At 45.7% G+C, this 15191-nt stretch overlaps 1 protein-coding gene across 1 annotated transcript in view; it reads right to left on the reverse strand.

Annotated features, from left to right (window-relative positions):
* Nucleotides 1–15191, reverse strand: part of Fbxo42 (F-box protein 42) — a 59943-nt gene extending 44752 nt beyond the window's left edge. The window contains exon 1 of the mRNA XM_032895194.1: nucleotides 15127–15191. The gene's annotated coding sequence lies outside the window, so the exon portion shown is untranslated. The remainder of the gene's footprint in view (nucleotides 1–15126) is intronic.

Below are 15191 nucleotides of genomic sequence, written 5' to 3' on the forward strand. Positions count from 1 at the left end.
TGGCAATTACTAGAATACTACGTTTGGATCTCACAGAAGGTACAGAGAGAACGACTCCACTAAGCACAAGTTAACAGAGCCAGTTGACAGTGGCTCACACCTTTAATGTCAGCACTCAGGAGGCAGAGGTCGGCAGGTATCTGTGAGCTCTAGGCCACCCGGGTCTACAGATCCAGTTCTAGGATAGCCAGGGCTACACAGAGAAACCCTGTCTGAAACACAACAAAACCCAAAGACATATAAGTAAGCAACAGCACGGGCGGGCGGCGTATGATAAATTATGCGTGTTGTCAAGCTTGAGCGGCTCCAGTGGGAAAGGAGAAGCTCCTGCCCTCTGTGGTAAGAAAGACGCTGGACGGATGTGCTGAACCCCGCTCTGCTGACCAGGTAGGATTTCAGAGCACCAAAAGGGAAGGTGGGGATGGGAGAGTTTTAAATTGCTATTTTTTTAAACTAGTAATTTGCCAGTTAGAAAAACTGCACTAGAGAGAAGGGTAAAATCCACTTGGCACTCAAACAGATGTTTTGGCCACACACATGATATTAAAATATCTTATCTATAGCAACAGAAGCTCTAATTGGGAAACTCCTCTCCTGGCAGTCAATGATTTAAGCCCCCAAATGTCCAGGAATAGAATGTTTTGGCCTAACTGCTGCTGTACAGTTTCTATTAGCAAACCGAGTTCCTCTGACACAGACACCACAGGGTGGCTCTATAAAGCGTCCCATATTTAATAACAGATGTCAGCAGGAACGTGTTTTTCAGTGGTTAACACGTCTGTTACCCAATTAGATTCCCTTTAATAAAATAGGAAAATAAAGTATGCCCTCACATTACCTATCAGCATTCTTTTTCGTTTGGAGACAGACTTTGAACATATTCCAGACCTACAGCTCTTAGACTTAGATAGCTTAGACTGGCCTCAAACTTGTGATCATCTTGCCTCAGACTGCAAAGTGCTACAATGTCAACCAAGCGGCACAATGGTCAAATCATACTTTTAAAAGTGCAGGGTTGGGGATTTAACTCAGTAGTAGAGTGCTTGCCTAGCAAGCGCAAGGCCCTGGGTTCGGTCCCCAGCTCCAAAAAAAAGAAAAAAGAAAAAAGGAAGAAGAAGAAAAAGAAAAAAGAAGAAGAAAAGAAAAAGAAGAAAAAAGAAGAAGAAAAAGAAAAAGAAAAAAACAAAACAAACAAACAAACAAAAAAAACCTTAGAGCTGGCGAAATGGCTCAGAGGTTAAGAGCACTGGCTGCTTTTCCAGAGGTCCTAAGTTCAATTCCCAGCAACCATGTGGTGGCTCACAACCATCTGTAATGAGGTCTGATGCCCTCTTCTAGTGTATCTGAAGACAGCTACAATGTACTCCTAAATAAAACAAACAAATCTTTAAAAATGCATATATTTTCTATGAATGGATATTTTCTCTACAAAGTATGTCTATGTACCACATGTATGCCTGGTGTCCCATGTGTGTGCCTGGTGCCTCTGGAGGTCAGAGAGAGAGTTAGACCCCTTGGCACTGGAGTTACAGACTGCATGAGCTGCCATGTGGGTGTTAAGAACAGAACCTGTGTCCTCTGGAAGAGCAACCACTGCTTAAACACAGAGCTCTCCCTCCAGTCCCAGATCATGCCATTTTACAATGGTCTTCAAGGGGCTGTAAAAACAGGGCAGCCTCAAGGCCGCCCACCCTCTTTGTCTATATGGAGCAGTCAAAGGATTTGCTACCACCAAGTATAGGTTGGTTAAGAAAAGGGCACAGGTTTCAACAGTGAAGATACTCATGTTCCAAATCATGCATTCTAGATTCAATGTTCTGTGCTTTGTGAAAAATCACAATTATACTGTAATTCTTAAACTTGTTTTTTTTTTAAAGATTTATTTATTATATATGAGTACACTGTAGCTGTCTTTAGACACACTAGAAGAGGGCATCAGACCTCATTACAGATGGCTGTGAGCCACCATGTGGTTGTTGGGAATTGAACTCAGGACGTCTGGAAGAGCAGTCAGTGCTCTTAACCACTGAGCCATCTCCAGTCCAAACTTCTGTTTCTTTTGAGGTCTATATTCTTCCCCATTATGCAGTGCTGGGGAATTGAACTGGGAACCTGCTACGAAGCCATCACTAAGTAAGCTATATCTTCAGCCAAAAATGGAGATGCTGGCTTTCTCCACAAGCTCCCATAGCCTAAGTCAGTCTTGAACCCATGATCCCCTGAACTTAGCCTCCAAAGGGCTGTGATTACAGGCTTGTTCCCCTACACCTGGGAGCCAAATCTGAAGTGGGTAAATCTACTACTGATGGTAGAGGTGTGTAGAGGGGAGGTCAGAGGACAGCACTCCCTCCACCTTAGGAAGGCTGGGCTGCCAGGCTCCTGTAGCAAACGCCCATACCCAAATAGCCACCACTGACCCTGAATTTCTGTATCTAAGAACACATGGTACAAATATGCAACGTACAGGATAATTCTACTTGTAATAACCTGACGTAACTATAACTTTAAACAGAAGGCTGTGGTTGTAAAAATACAGTACAAATCAAAAGGGGTTAGAAACAGTGCCTTTTTTTTTTTTTTTCTTTTTCAGACTTGTTTTCTATCCAATACTCCAGGCTGGCTTTGAACCTGTAATCCTCTTGCCTCTGCTTCCTGATTGCCTGTGCCTCTATGTTCAGCTGTCTCACTATATGATTCAGACAGTCCTAGATCGTCAACAAAATTTAACTAACACTGTATTTTACTTTTATCTAATAAATTCCAACTGATTATATCAATGAAACCTTACTACAGTCAAATCACAGAGTTTCATAAAATTACTCCACAGAGCTTGGTATTTTACTATTAGATTCTCAAGTAATATTAGTCTAATGCCAATGGAGAAAAGGAACGCAACCTCCCCCGGCCCGTGCGTGCTTCACGGTGCAGGTTAAGGCGCGGCTCACTCGTCCACCTGTGTCCTTCAAACCCTTAGTTCACTGTGCTCACTCCATCCAGTGCTGCAGGGGACGTTCTCTCCTAACATTTCCTAGAGCCTCATTCAAGTGATATGCTACACAGGCAGAAGGAACCCAAAGGGCAGAAAAACTTCAGAACTACTGCATTTAACAATATTTATCCTTAAATATGTAAATGGGGTAGGGGACAGGGTGCTTGACTGAGTAAGGTAATCTTCAGGCATCTTCTCACTGAAAACAGTCATACACACGGCACACTTGCAGGGCTTTGTAATAAAATATGCAGATCTGAGGTGGCTATAACAGGCCCCACGGCCTCGCTCGCCCTCACCTAGAACACACCTCAGTAGCTCAGTGGCCTCAACTACCTCTTCCATTTACACACGTAACTTAAACGGACACTAGTTGGGCATCAGTGGACTGTACACACATCTCAAGCACACCTTCCACAAGCAACTTCAGCTTTGTAAACATTGAATACCAATGAACCTTTAGCCTTGGCTAATCTCCATCGGGTGTCACCAGGAAGCCGGATCGCTTTTAAAACCTCACCTCTCTAACACACTAACGGGTGTTTATCAATAGCAATAAAGACAATATCAATTGTCTTTCTTGTAGTGTTGAGGAGCAAGCCCACGGCAAGCACTCTGTCAGCTGCGCATGCTCCGGGGTCTATTTTTTTTTTTTTTTTTTTTTTTTGGGGCTGGGGACCGAACCCAGGGCCTTGCGCCTTCCTAGGTAAGCGCTCTACCACTGAGCTAAATCCCCAGCCCCTCCCGGGGTCTATTTTAATGCCATTTTGTTGTTTTGTTTATGTGTACGAGTGTTTTGCTTGCATGTATCTTTATGTGTGCACATGTGTACCTGATGCCTGTGGAGAAGAGAAAAGAACATCAGATCCCCTGGACCTGGGATTACAGAAGGTTGTAAGTCACCACGTGAGTGCTGGGAATACAACCCAGGTCCTCTGCAGGAGCAGCCAGGGCTCTTAACTGCTGAGCCACCTCTCTAGGACATGTGTTGTTTTTTTAAGGCAGGAACTTAATATGTAGCTGAGGCTGGCCAAAACTTTACATTGATCTGCCGGTCTCTGCCTCGCCGGTGCTGGGAACAGTGGCGTGTACTGCCATGCTTGGTTGTGAAGTCTTACTGATGAAGTTAATGCTAATGACTACTAGTAAAATACAACCTTGAGATGCTGAATGCTAAGGATCCCTGTGTGATTGTGACAATTGTGAAATATTTGACTGGACTTTCCTCTGTTTCCTGGCACATAACTTCTAAAAACAGGAGAATTTCCAAAGTAGACCCCTTCTGTACTAAAGAGTTAATTGGAAGCCCTACGAGCTTCAGGATTGGGACTGATTATAGGAAAGGTTAAGGCATGACTAAAAAGTCAGACTACTGGGGTTGGGGATTTAGCTCAGTGGTAGAGTACTTGCCTAGCAACCGCAAGGCCTTGGGTTCGGTCCCCAGCTCCAAAAACAAGAAAAAAAAAGTCAGACTACTATGCCAACCCTCCAGTTGCTAACTTGATCACCAACAGCCAATGATTTAATCAATTAAACTCAAAAAGGCACTAGACATGGTGGACAAGCCTGTAACCCCAGCTCTTAGGAGGCTGAGGCTGTAGGATCAGAAACTCAAAAGTCATGCTGTGTATAACAGTGAGTTTAAGGCCAGCCTGGGCTAAATACTATTCTGCCTAAAAAACACAGAAGCAAAATAAGAACTCTGTGTCTGGGGAGATTCCAGACTACTGAGTATGTAGAGGCATCTAGAGGTGTGCCCAGAGGAACATGTGTACCTTCCCACATGACTCACTGTAGGCATTCCCATTTACCCATAGCCTGTAGTGTGTGTGTGTGTGTGTGTGTGTGTGTGTGTGTGTGTGTGTGTGTGTGTGTGTGCGCGCGCACGTGCACGCGCATGCCTGTGTGGCTTGTGTGGCTTGTGCATGCACACGGAGCCAGGAACAGGCTTCTCCTCTATCCTTCTCTGCCATATTCCTGGGTCCCTTACAGACCCAGAAGCTAGTGTTTTTTGGCTAGGCTGGCACTCAGCAAATTCTAGCAACCCTGTCAGGCCTGTGTGGACCACACCTAGTTGGCTGAGGGACCAAACGCACACAGTTCTCCATGTTGCAGCAGTCACCCAGCAATCCAGCACCGGTATCCTTCATAACACAGTAGTAAACGGAATGTTTAGAGTAAAGTAACACATGTAGTGTCCGTGGAGGCTCTGTGACCCAGAGAAGACTCTGTGAGAAACCAGACTTTCTGCTGGCATCTGGGGTGGGGTCACTCTACAGTGCTGAACACTCAACCTGGGTATTTGAAACTACCTCCAGGTAGTGTCGGAATTAAATGAGTTACTGAATTAGAGGAATTCCTGGTGCATTCTGCTGCTTGGTTAGGGGAAAGGCATAAGGAGATAGACTCCAGTAATCTCAGCAGTATGGAAGCTGTGACAGAGACCTGGAGTTCTAGGCCAGCCTAGGTTACTTGAGAAACACTCTCGAAACAAACAAAAAATAAAATTGTCAGACAGTATTTACCATGCTGTGCCTAGGGTTTACCCACAGTGAGATCAGTGGCCTTTCCCACAGATTTCATTTCAGCCAGTGAACTCCTGTTCCTCAGACACTCTCAGATCTCTTTCCACCTCTGTTCTCTTGGCCATCTGTGTGTCTAAACTATCCCTCTCCACTTGGGAGTATGGTAGGACCCTCTGCTAATGGAGCTTTCCTTCTAACCTCTGTCCTCTTAGGCAGGATAGCAATGGTCTTAGGGCTATGTGAACACTTGAGCAAGGCGGCCTTACAAGAGCAGAGCCAATCCAGGCCTATCCTACAGACAGCTCCTGCTTCTCAGGGCCTCACAAGTTAGACTCCACCCACTGATCACCTGCCTAATTAAACCCATGTCTCTGTCCTCATTGCTATGGTTGCCAATGAAGTGGAGAACAAGGCAATAAATAGCAGGAAGAAACTAAGCAGCAACAACACTGCCAGGTTTTTGCTCCAAGGTAACAAGAAAGCCTCATAATACAGGGGCTAGCCATCCTTTAATCCCAGCACCTGAGAAACAGAGATAGGTGAATCTCTGGTCTACACAGTAACTTCCAGAACTCCCAGAGCTACACAGAGAAACTTGTTTCAAACAAAACAAAACACAACAAACAAAAAGACACCATGTCCAGCCAGTGGCTCATACATACTCCCAGACAAGGACTGCTCCAAGTTCAGGGCCAGTCTTGTATACCGAATGAGACTATCTCAAAATCGAAGCCAAAGGTATCATGTCCAGATATATGGGAAATGTCACCACAGACTGTCCTCAGTGTTCTGTGTCACCCCATACTATATTTTCCCAGGTGGGAAAAGAGAAATGACTACAGTCGGCAATGCTGAAATTGAGGCTTAAGGGTCAGCATTTAAAGGACGAGTAAGATACACACTTCCTTCCGTGCTGGCCAGTTTTTAGGTCAACAACACTGTGAGGGTCACCTGACAACTAGGCCTGAGGACTGAGCTCTATCAACAGGACTCACGGGGTGGAAGGGAACCAATTCCCAAAGGTTGTACAATGGCATCCCACACTCACATACTCTCAAAAAAAAAAAAATACATTTTAGAAATAAATATTTGAACAGGGGGCAAATATGAGAAGATAAATGATACATATATATGAAAATGTCGCAATGAAATCCCAGTACTTTACATGCTACCTAAAAACTTAAAAAAAAAGAAAGACAGACAGACAGACAGACAAAGCACTTACTTATGCAAAGGGCCCTGGATTACATCCTGGCACCTTAAGACAGACAGATGGAAGGACATGATAAATTCTTTAAAGAACCCACAACTAAGAATAAGAATATGCTCTACTGAAAATAAATCCTCCTAATTTTTTTCTTCTTCGATTTGTTGAGACAGGGTTTCCTGTGCGGCCCTGCCTGCCCCAGCACTCACTCTAGAGCCACCTCTGCTCTGGAGTCCCGGGTTTAAGCGCCTGCAGTGTCCAGCACACTCCATCTCACTGCCTCTCATTCACTACGATAGCTCAGTTACAGATTCTAACATCAAGCCCACCCGTCCCACGACACTGCCATACAAGAGAAGGACGATGTACTTAGCTAGGACCCGAGGACTCAACTATCATGCTTCTGTTTTGGGGTTTTGGTGTTGTTTTTCTGAGACAAGGTCTGTGAAGCCACTGGCTCTCCATTCTCCTGCCTCAGCTTCCCAAGTGTTGGAATTACAGATATACGACACCACATTTAGTCCTGGTACATCATTAAAGCTACAGACATAAATCAAAGCTTAAAATAGGATGGGGGTTTAGTTCAGTGGTTAAACACTTCCCTTCCATATCAAAGGTCCGGAGTTCAATCCTAAGCAGCTAAGAAAGTTAGAACAAAACCAGAAAGCACTCACAACAGGAGAGACTCGAGATAACCAGAGTGCATCAGCATGGGTTGTACTAGCAAACAAGTAGTCAGAGGCACCCCAAGTCCTTTCTGTTTCTTCTGGTTTTCTTTTTCAGCACTGGGGCATTGGTCCTGGACATGCCGTGCTGCCCAAGCTCTCAATCACGGAGGGATATAGCCCATAACGCCAATCCTCCTGTTTCAGCCACTGACTGCTCCCGTCACATTCAGCAGTGTTCTCAAATGACTCCACAAAACTAAATAAAAGATATAAAACTGCTAGAACAGTGTTTGCTCTCTCCCTTCTGCCAGCTGTTTTAACAACACTGATCAGAAAGTAGGTTTCCCAGACACTCCTCCCCAACATGATGAAAAGGGTGGGGGTGTGATAGGATTTCTCTGGGTAGCCCTGCCTGTCCTAGAACTCATTCTGTAGTCCAGGCTGGCCTCCAACTCACATCAATCCTCCTGCCCTAACTCCTGACTGCTGGTATTAGAAATATGAGATGCCAGCCATACATGATGGCATAGAACTTTAATCCCAACACTTTGGAAGCAGAGGTAGGTAAATCTCTGTGAATCTGAGACCAGCCTGATCTACACTGAGAGTTCTAGGCCAGTCAAAAACACATGGTGAGACCCTGTCTCCAAAAAATGAATTTTAGGCCTGGGCTACATAGTAAATGACTTCCAGGCCACAGTGAGCAAAAAATAACCTGTCAAAATAAACAACCCCCTGAACCCTTGTTCTGAAAACCTAAGGCCATTAGCATGACATGTTATTTGTTTTTACTTATGTGTTTGTGCAGGACCAAGTGCAGGTGCCTGAGGAAGTCAGGACAAGGACCTGGAGTGACAGGCAGTTGTGAGCTGCCCCATACAGGTCCTCTGCAAGAGCTCTTAACCACTGAGCCATCGCTCCAGCCCAGACTTGTTTTTTGCTTTCATTCTTTTGAGAGGGGGTGCTGAGGATTACGCCCAGCTAGGGTCTTGTGCATGCTAGACAAATACTGTACCACTGAGTTACATCCTCAACTCTGGTTAACACCTTTCTTAGATTTATTATTTATGTGAATTAATGTGTTGCCTACATTACTGTATCTGTATATTGCTTGTATGCAGCACGCTCAGAGGCCAGAATTGGGGATCAGGTCCCATGGAACTCAAGTTACAGACAACTGTTAGCCACTGTTTGGGTGCAAGGGACTGAGCCTAGCAAGTCTCCTCTTTCTTCAGTCTCACCTCCCCACCCCTTTAAAACTTTTTCTTGGGGTTGGGGATTTAGCTCAGTGGCAGAGCGCTTGCCTAGGAAGCGCAAGGCCCTGGGTTCCGTCCCCAGCTCGAAAAAAAAGAACCAAAAAAAAAAAAAAACCTTTTCTTGTAGTGAACTATGCCGCTCACTACTGTTTTGAAGAACACAGTTTGGTGGCATAAGTCCTTTTGCTCACTGTGCACAGGACCCATCTCAAACAGACAGCCCACATTCATCAATTGTAGTCTCCCCTGCCTGCCCCAACTTCTGGATCCTATTCTCACACGGCTGCTCCCATTCTACTGTCAATCACCTGTGAATGGATTCATACCGTATTTTCTCTTACGAGTTAGGCTTATCTCTCGTAGCACAGCATTTTCCAAGTTCACCCATAAATTGTCAAAAATCTCAAAATTATTCTATCTATTAACATTTTAAATGTACACATCAGGTACTTACACAGCCTACCTCTGGAAATGTCCGAATTAAACCTTAGCACAATTAAGGCTCGAGAGATAGCTCAGTGGGAAAGTGTTATGTAAGCATGAAGACCTGAATTCAGACCACCACCCACACAACAATTAGGGCAGAGCAGCAGGTGCCTGTAGTCCCAGGATTCAGCAGGTGGATGGATCTCTGAGGCTTGCCCAACAACCAGTCTAGCCAATTTGTGACTTTCGGGTCCCATCAGACACATAGACACACGAACACACACAGAGGGGAAGAAAGACAGGAAGAGACAGATGAAAAGGAAGAGAGAAAGAGAGCTTTTAAAAGATTTTTAAAATAAACTTTATTAGGAAGAGAAAAGAAAACACCACAATCTAACTAGTCTGCCTTCTAAAAGAATAAAGGAGGGCTGGAGAGATGGCTCAGTGGTTAAGAGCACTGATTGCTCTTCTCGAAGTCCTGAGTTCAATTCCCAGCAACCACATGGTGACTCACAACCATCTGTAATGAGATCTGATGCCCTCTTCTGGTGTGTCTGAAGAGTGTATATAATAAATAAATAAATCTTAAAAAGAAGAAGAAAGGAACGTTTGAGCCAGCCTGGGTAACATGTCTAGGGAACATTACCTGCTATTGCTAGGAACTATCCCAGAACTGGATATCTGGATATGACCATGTTGAAATGTAAAAACTGTCCAGGCTGAAAGCATAGCTCAATGGTAGAGTGGTGGAGTGGGGCAGTGACCAGATCACAAAGAAGTCCCTGGTTCAACTCGGAAGAAAGAGAGGGAGGGAGGCAGGGAGGCAGAGAAGGAAGACACGTGAGTTAGCTGAGCTAAGCTACAATCCACAACAATAAAGTTTTACATAATACCTACGTTTACCATTCACACACACAGAGAGAGAGAGAGAGAGAGAGAGAGAGAGAGAGAGAGAGAGAGAGAGAGAGAGTAAAAACACATCATCCCAAAGTACCACACAATGCCTTCCACCTTCTGAAGCAAAACAGAATAACATTGGGGAAAATTTTTTTAAAAAAATTTTTATGCACTCAATTCCCTATGTTTTTTTTTTTTTTTTGGAGCTGGGGACCGAACCCAGTGCCTTGTGCTTGCTAGGCAAGTGCTCTACCACTGAGCTAAATCCCCAACCCCTAATTCCCTATGATTTTAAAATGACTTATAAATAGGTCATCTCCTTCACATAACGAACTGTCACAATACACAACAATGAGTGGCTGGGTATGTGGCTCAGCTGGTAGCGTGCTTGATGAGTGTGCACACACAGCCCACACCTGGATCCTCCGCACCAAATAAACCCAGCACCAGGAGGTAAGAACAGGATCAGAGTCCTAAGTCATCTTCTGTTACACAGTGAGTTCCAGGCCTGTGAAAATACGCAGGGCTGGGCACGGTGCACATGTCTGTAATCCCAACCTAGAGAGTGGGAGGCAGGAGGAGAGATAACAAGTCCCAGGCCAACTTGGGGAATCACTAAACTTGTCTCAGACAAAAACAAAACAAGCAAATAAATGGGGGAGGAAAGAGGGTTGGAGGGATGGCTCAGCGGTAGTTAAGAGCACTGCCCAGAACACCTGAGTAAGTCGGACTCCAGCATCCACATGGCTGCTCAAAGCCTCTGTAACCCCAGTATCGCAGGACCCAATGCGGGGCACCAGGCTCACAGACATACATGTAGGCAAAGGACCCATACACACTAAAAAATACATAAACAAATAAAATAAAATAAAATAAAAACACAAAACAGGGATGGGCATATAGCTCAGTGGCAAAGCATTTGACTACTGTTTGCAAGGCCAGGGTTGAATCCCTGGCACACCCACCATAACCATCGCCATCGCCATCACCACTGCCACTGCCACCGCCACCGCCACCACCACCACCACACCGCCGCTGCAGCAATTAAAACACTATGCCTCATGTGCTGTTTGTCCAAAGCATTTTTTAAAAAGTGTCACTCTGGGGTTGGGGATTTAGCTCAGTGGTAGGCGCTTGCCCTGCAAGCGCAAGGCCCTGGGTTCGATCCCAGCTCAAAAAAAAAAAAAAAAGTGTCACTCTGAAGTTGCCTCATGCAGAATCTGACAAACTTTCACTGTGCGAATGCTTGCTGCCTGGGCCTGTGACTCACTCAGAAAGGCTCTCCTGAGGCTGTTAGATCTTTGACAATTCAGAAGCTATAACTGGGGCACGCATGCTGTGTAGGAAGCATCATGACGGTGAATGAATAAAAGGGGAAAGAGCTCAGGACAAAGACTTAAGTATTCCTAAGCCATGCATGGCAATGCACACTTAAAATCCCAGCCCTAGAGAAGGTAGGAGGAGGATGGGGAGGACCCGGGCTAGCATGAGAGACAAGAAAGAAATAAACAACAGCTGGATTCCCAGCACCTACATGATGGTTCACACCCCTCCACCACTCCGTGTGTGTGTGTGTGTGTGTGTGTGTGTGTGTGTGTGTGTGTGTGTGTAGGCGGGGGTTGAGGGGTGGGGGCGGCAGCAGGGAGGGGTCCCATGCCCTCTTCTAAACTCTGAGGGCACCAAGAAACACGTGCTGAATATACATACACGCAGGAAAAACATATAAAATAAATCTAAAAAAGTTGTAAAGAAACAAGCTAGGAGGTGGGGACGCCTTCTCCAGTCCCCGCACTCAGAAGGCAGAGGCTCTCTGTGAGTTGGAGGCCAGCCTGGTCTACAGAGTGAGCGCCAAAACATCCAGGGATACATAGTGAGGTCCTATCTCCAAAAAAAATAAATAAATAAAATAAAAGAAAGAAAGAAAGAAAGAGAGACAGAGAGAGAGAGAGAGAGAGAGAGAGAGAGAGAGAGAGAGAGAGAGAGAGAAAGAAAGCAAGCAAGCAAAAATAAACAATAAAGAAGGGAGGAAGAAATGAGTAACGGCCTAGGCAAAGCTCTGCTCCCCCCTGGTTGGAGGAGCACACTTACTGCACTACCATAAACACTGATTTTCTCGTCCAGCTTTCCAACCAGCCTCAGACAACTTTTAGATAAAAAAGCTGTCCTTACAAATAGTCAGTACCTCCCTCAACACATAGAGGACCTTTTTACTGAAGATACATAGTCTATTTCTCTTGTACTGTGCTTTTTTAACAGCCTGGGTCTCATTATGAAGCCCTGGCTCTCCTGGGACTCACTCTGTAGACCAGGCTGACCTCAAACTCACAGAGATCCGCCTGCCTCTGTGGCCTCCGAGGGTCGCACTGCCATGACCAACTGTTTCACATACTCAGGGTGCGATCTCTCAGAGCACTTTCACAGACCTTGCCTCGTTTTGTCCACGTAGTTATCTTATAAAGTAGGAATCCTATTATTGAACCGAGGAGCTTTGGGTTTTATTAAGAATTGTTGGGCTGGAGAGATGGCTCGGCGGTTAAGAGCACTGACTGCCCTTCCAGAGGTCCTGAGTTCAATTCCCAGCAACCACATGGTGGCTCACAACCATCTGTAATGGGATCTGATGCCCTCTTCTGGTGTGTCTGAAGATAGCTACAGTGTACGCATATAAATAAAAATAAATATTAAAAAATAAAAATAAATAAAATTATATTGGACACCAAGAAGCATCCTATGAGCTGGGCATTAGTGGCACATACCTTTAATATGTGGCAGTCAGGAACAAAGGCAGACAAATCTCTGAGTTCAAGGCCAGCCTGGTCTACAAGTTCCAGGATAATCAGGGCTACACAGAGAAACCCACTCAAAAAACAAAATAAAATAAAACTAAGAATAAAATACTAAAGAAGCATCCTAGGGCTGGAGAGATGGCTCAGGGGTTAAAAGTGCCTTCTGATCTTGCAGAGGACCCAAGGTGCGCTCCTAGCATCCAAACCAGATGGGTCACAACCTTCAGTAAGCCCAGCTCCAGGGGACCTGATACCTCTGGCCTCTGCTAACACATGGAGATCCCCCCCCTCCCCTGTCCTTCTCCACCCCTATATACACACACACACAAAATTTTTAAATAATAAAAACAAATCTTTAAAAGCAAAAGCGTCCAGGGGCTGGCTAGATAAAGAGTTAAGAGCACTGGCTCCCCTTCTAGCTGACCTAGGTTCCATTCCCAGCACCAACATGGCAGCTTATACCATCAGTAACTCCAGTTCCCAGGGGATGGATATAAGGCTCTAGGGATGCAAATGGGAACATACAGGTGAGCACTGGCAAGAATACCTGTAAACTTAAAAAAAAAAAAAAAAAGATAAACCTAAAACAAACAAACGAGCCAGCCCCAGCTGTTTCTCCTTTCTCATTTTGTACCTAAGTCAGGTAAGGAAATAAGGCAAAATGCTGCGAGTAAATGATGCCCCAGAGTTCCGCCCAAACCTGATGCCATGGCACAGCGGCGAGACAGAGGATGGCAAAGAGCATGATGTCAAACCACCACCGATCCTGCGATCCTCTATTAGCAAATTAATAGGCAGAGCGGCCCTCCAACTTCCTACCCTTGCTTGGCTCAATTACATCTCTAGCTAAGAAACTAAGGAAGTCTACCCACTTCTGTTTAAAAAAAAAATGATTTAAGAAAGGGGAAAACGGTCAAAGAGCTAGCTGATATTAAATTTACTAATTGTCATTTTAACTTAATACTTGCCATTAAAGCGAAGTGCATAAAGCTCCCACGGCTCAATGTAGATTGGATGCTATATTAAACTGAGTTTATTCCAAAAGCAAAACAGCTACGGGATATGAACTGATTAACATACACCAGAAAGGACAGCCAACCAGACTAGACAGTTGAATACTCTGTCAGAACTATGATACAAGGGGTATCCCTCCCTGTCCAGCTTTAAGAGCTGCAGACTGAATTCTAAGGGATGGTATCTCTTCGTCAATTTCCCTTGTCCCTTTAAATCCATGATGTCATCATTCTTAAGCACAAGCAAAACCCGAGGTGTTACAAAAGACATTTGGTGTGTCCAAGCAAAAGAGATGGCCCCAACAATTCACAACAGCACAATTCCATGTGAAGCCATTCTTGCTCAATGAAAAGGCCACCCGGCATCAAACATCTTCTCTACCCTAGAGAAACGAAACCGAAGTCTCAATTACTACTGTTTCAACAACAACAAAAAGTTCTGAGAAAAATAAATAAACAACAAAAATGGTCCAGTGTTGCCTCCTGCAAGGGAAAACCGGGAATGTGTCTGGTTCTGCATCTAGATCCATAGGAACGCTACCACAGAAAAGTGCAGACGAATTGGCCATTGAGAAACAAAACGATGCTTTTATTTTCCTATTAAAACTCAAGGGGATCCAACAGACAAAGCAATCGGTTTATTCCAAAGGTTTCCAACCAACTCCAGCATCTGAAGTTTCTCTGCTGATACTATCGGGATCTCACCCAATTGTGGTTTTCTTGATTTACAAACTCGTTGCCACCTTCCACAGTTCTCTCTCCACAAACAATTCTCACCAGGGCAAGCCTTCCTCAGTCACAACGTGGACTGCTGTCTCCAGCCGGGAGAGCTGCAGTTCCCACTCCTAAGAGAACACTCAAACGGCTAGGGGTCAGGGAAGGAACTGCTTGTGTTTCATTTCGTCAGCCAATTCCAAAAAAAAAAATCATCTCTTTGCAGCTGCAGCTTCCGAGACGCCGGCCCCCTCGCCGCAGCCCCATTTCGGGAGGGCAGCGGTCTCCCGCTCTTCACCGAGGACTTAAGGGTTTCAGGGGGCGGGGTGAGGCTCCATGACACCCCGAAAGCCATTCTTGCCCTGGCCACGCATCCTCTCCCGGCCCGGATGAGGACCCAGGACCACCCTGCTGAGAAGAGGGCACAGGTCTGCACCCATCCCAGGGGTGGCTGCAAAGGGGCGCCTGTCCCCACCTCAGCCCGGGAAGCCGAGGATGACGACAGCAAGACCCCAGGCCCGCCAAGACCCACGCCCGCGCAGGACACAGGGCCCGCGCCGGACTCGGGGTGCCCCCGGGTCCCCAGGCATAAAGCGCAGGAGGCGTCGGCGCCTGGCCGCGGCCCCGCACCGGGAGAGGCCTCACCTGGGCCAGCCCGCTCCGCGCTCTCGGCTTCGCGTCTCCGGTGACGGTGGCGAAGGAGCCAGGGC

Source organism: Rattus rattus, chromosome 1, assembly GCF_011064425.1.
Source record: "Rattus rattus isolate New Zealand chromosome 1, Rrattus_CSIRO_v1, whole genome shotgun sequence".
NCBI lineage: Eukaryota > Metazoa > Chordata > Mammalia > Rodentia > Muridae > Rattus > Rattus rattus.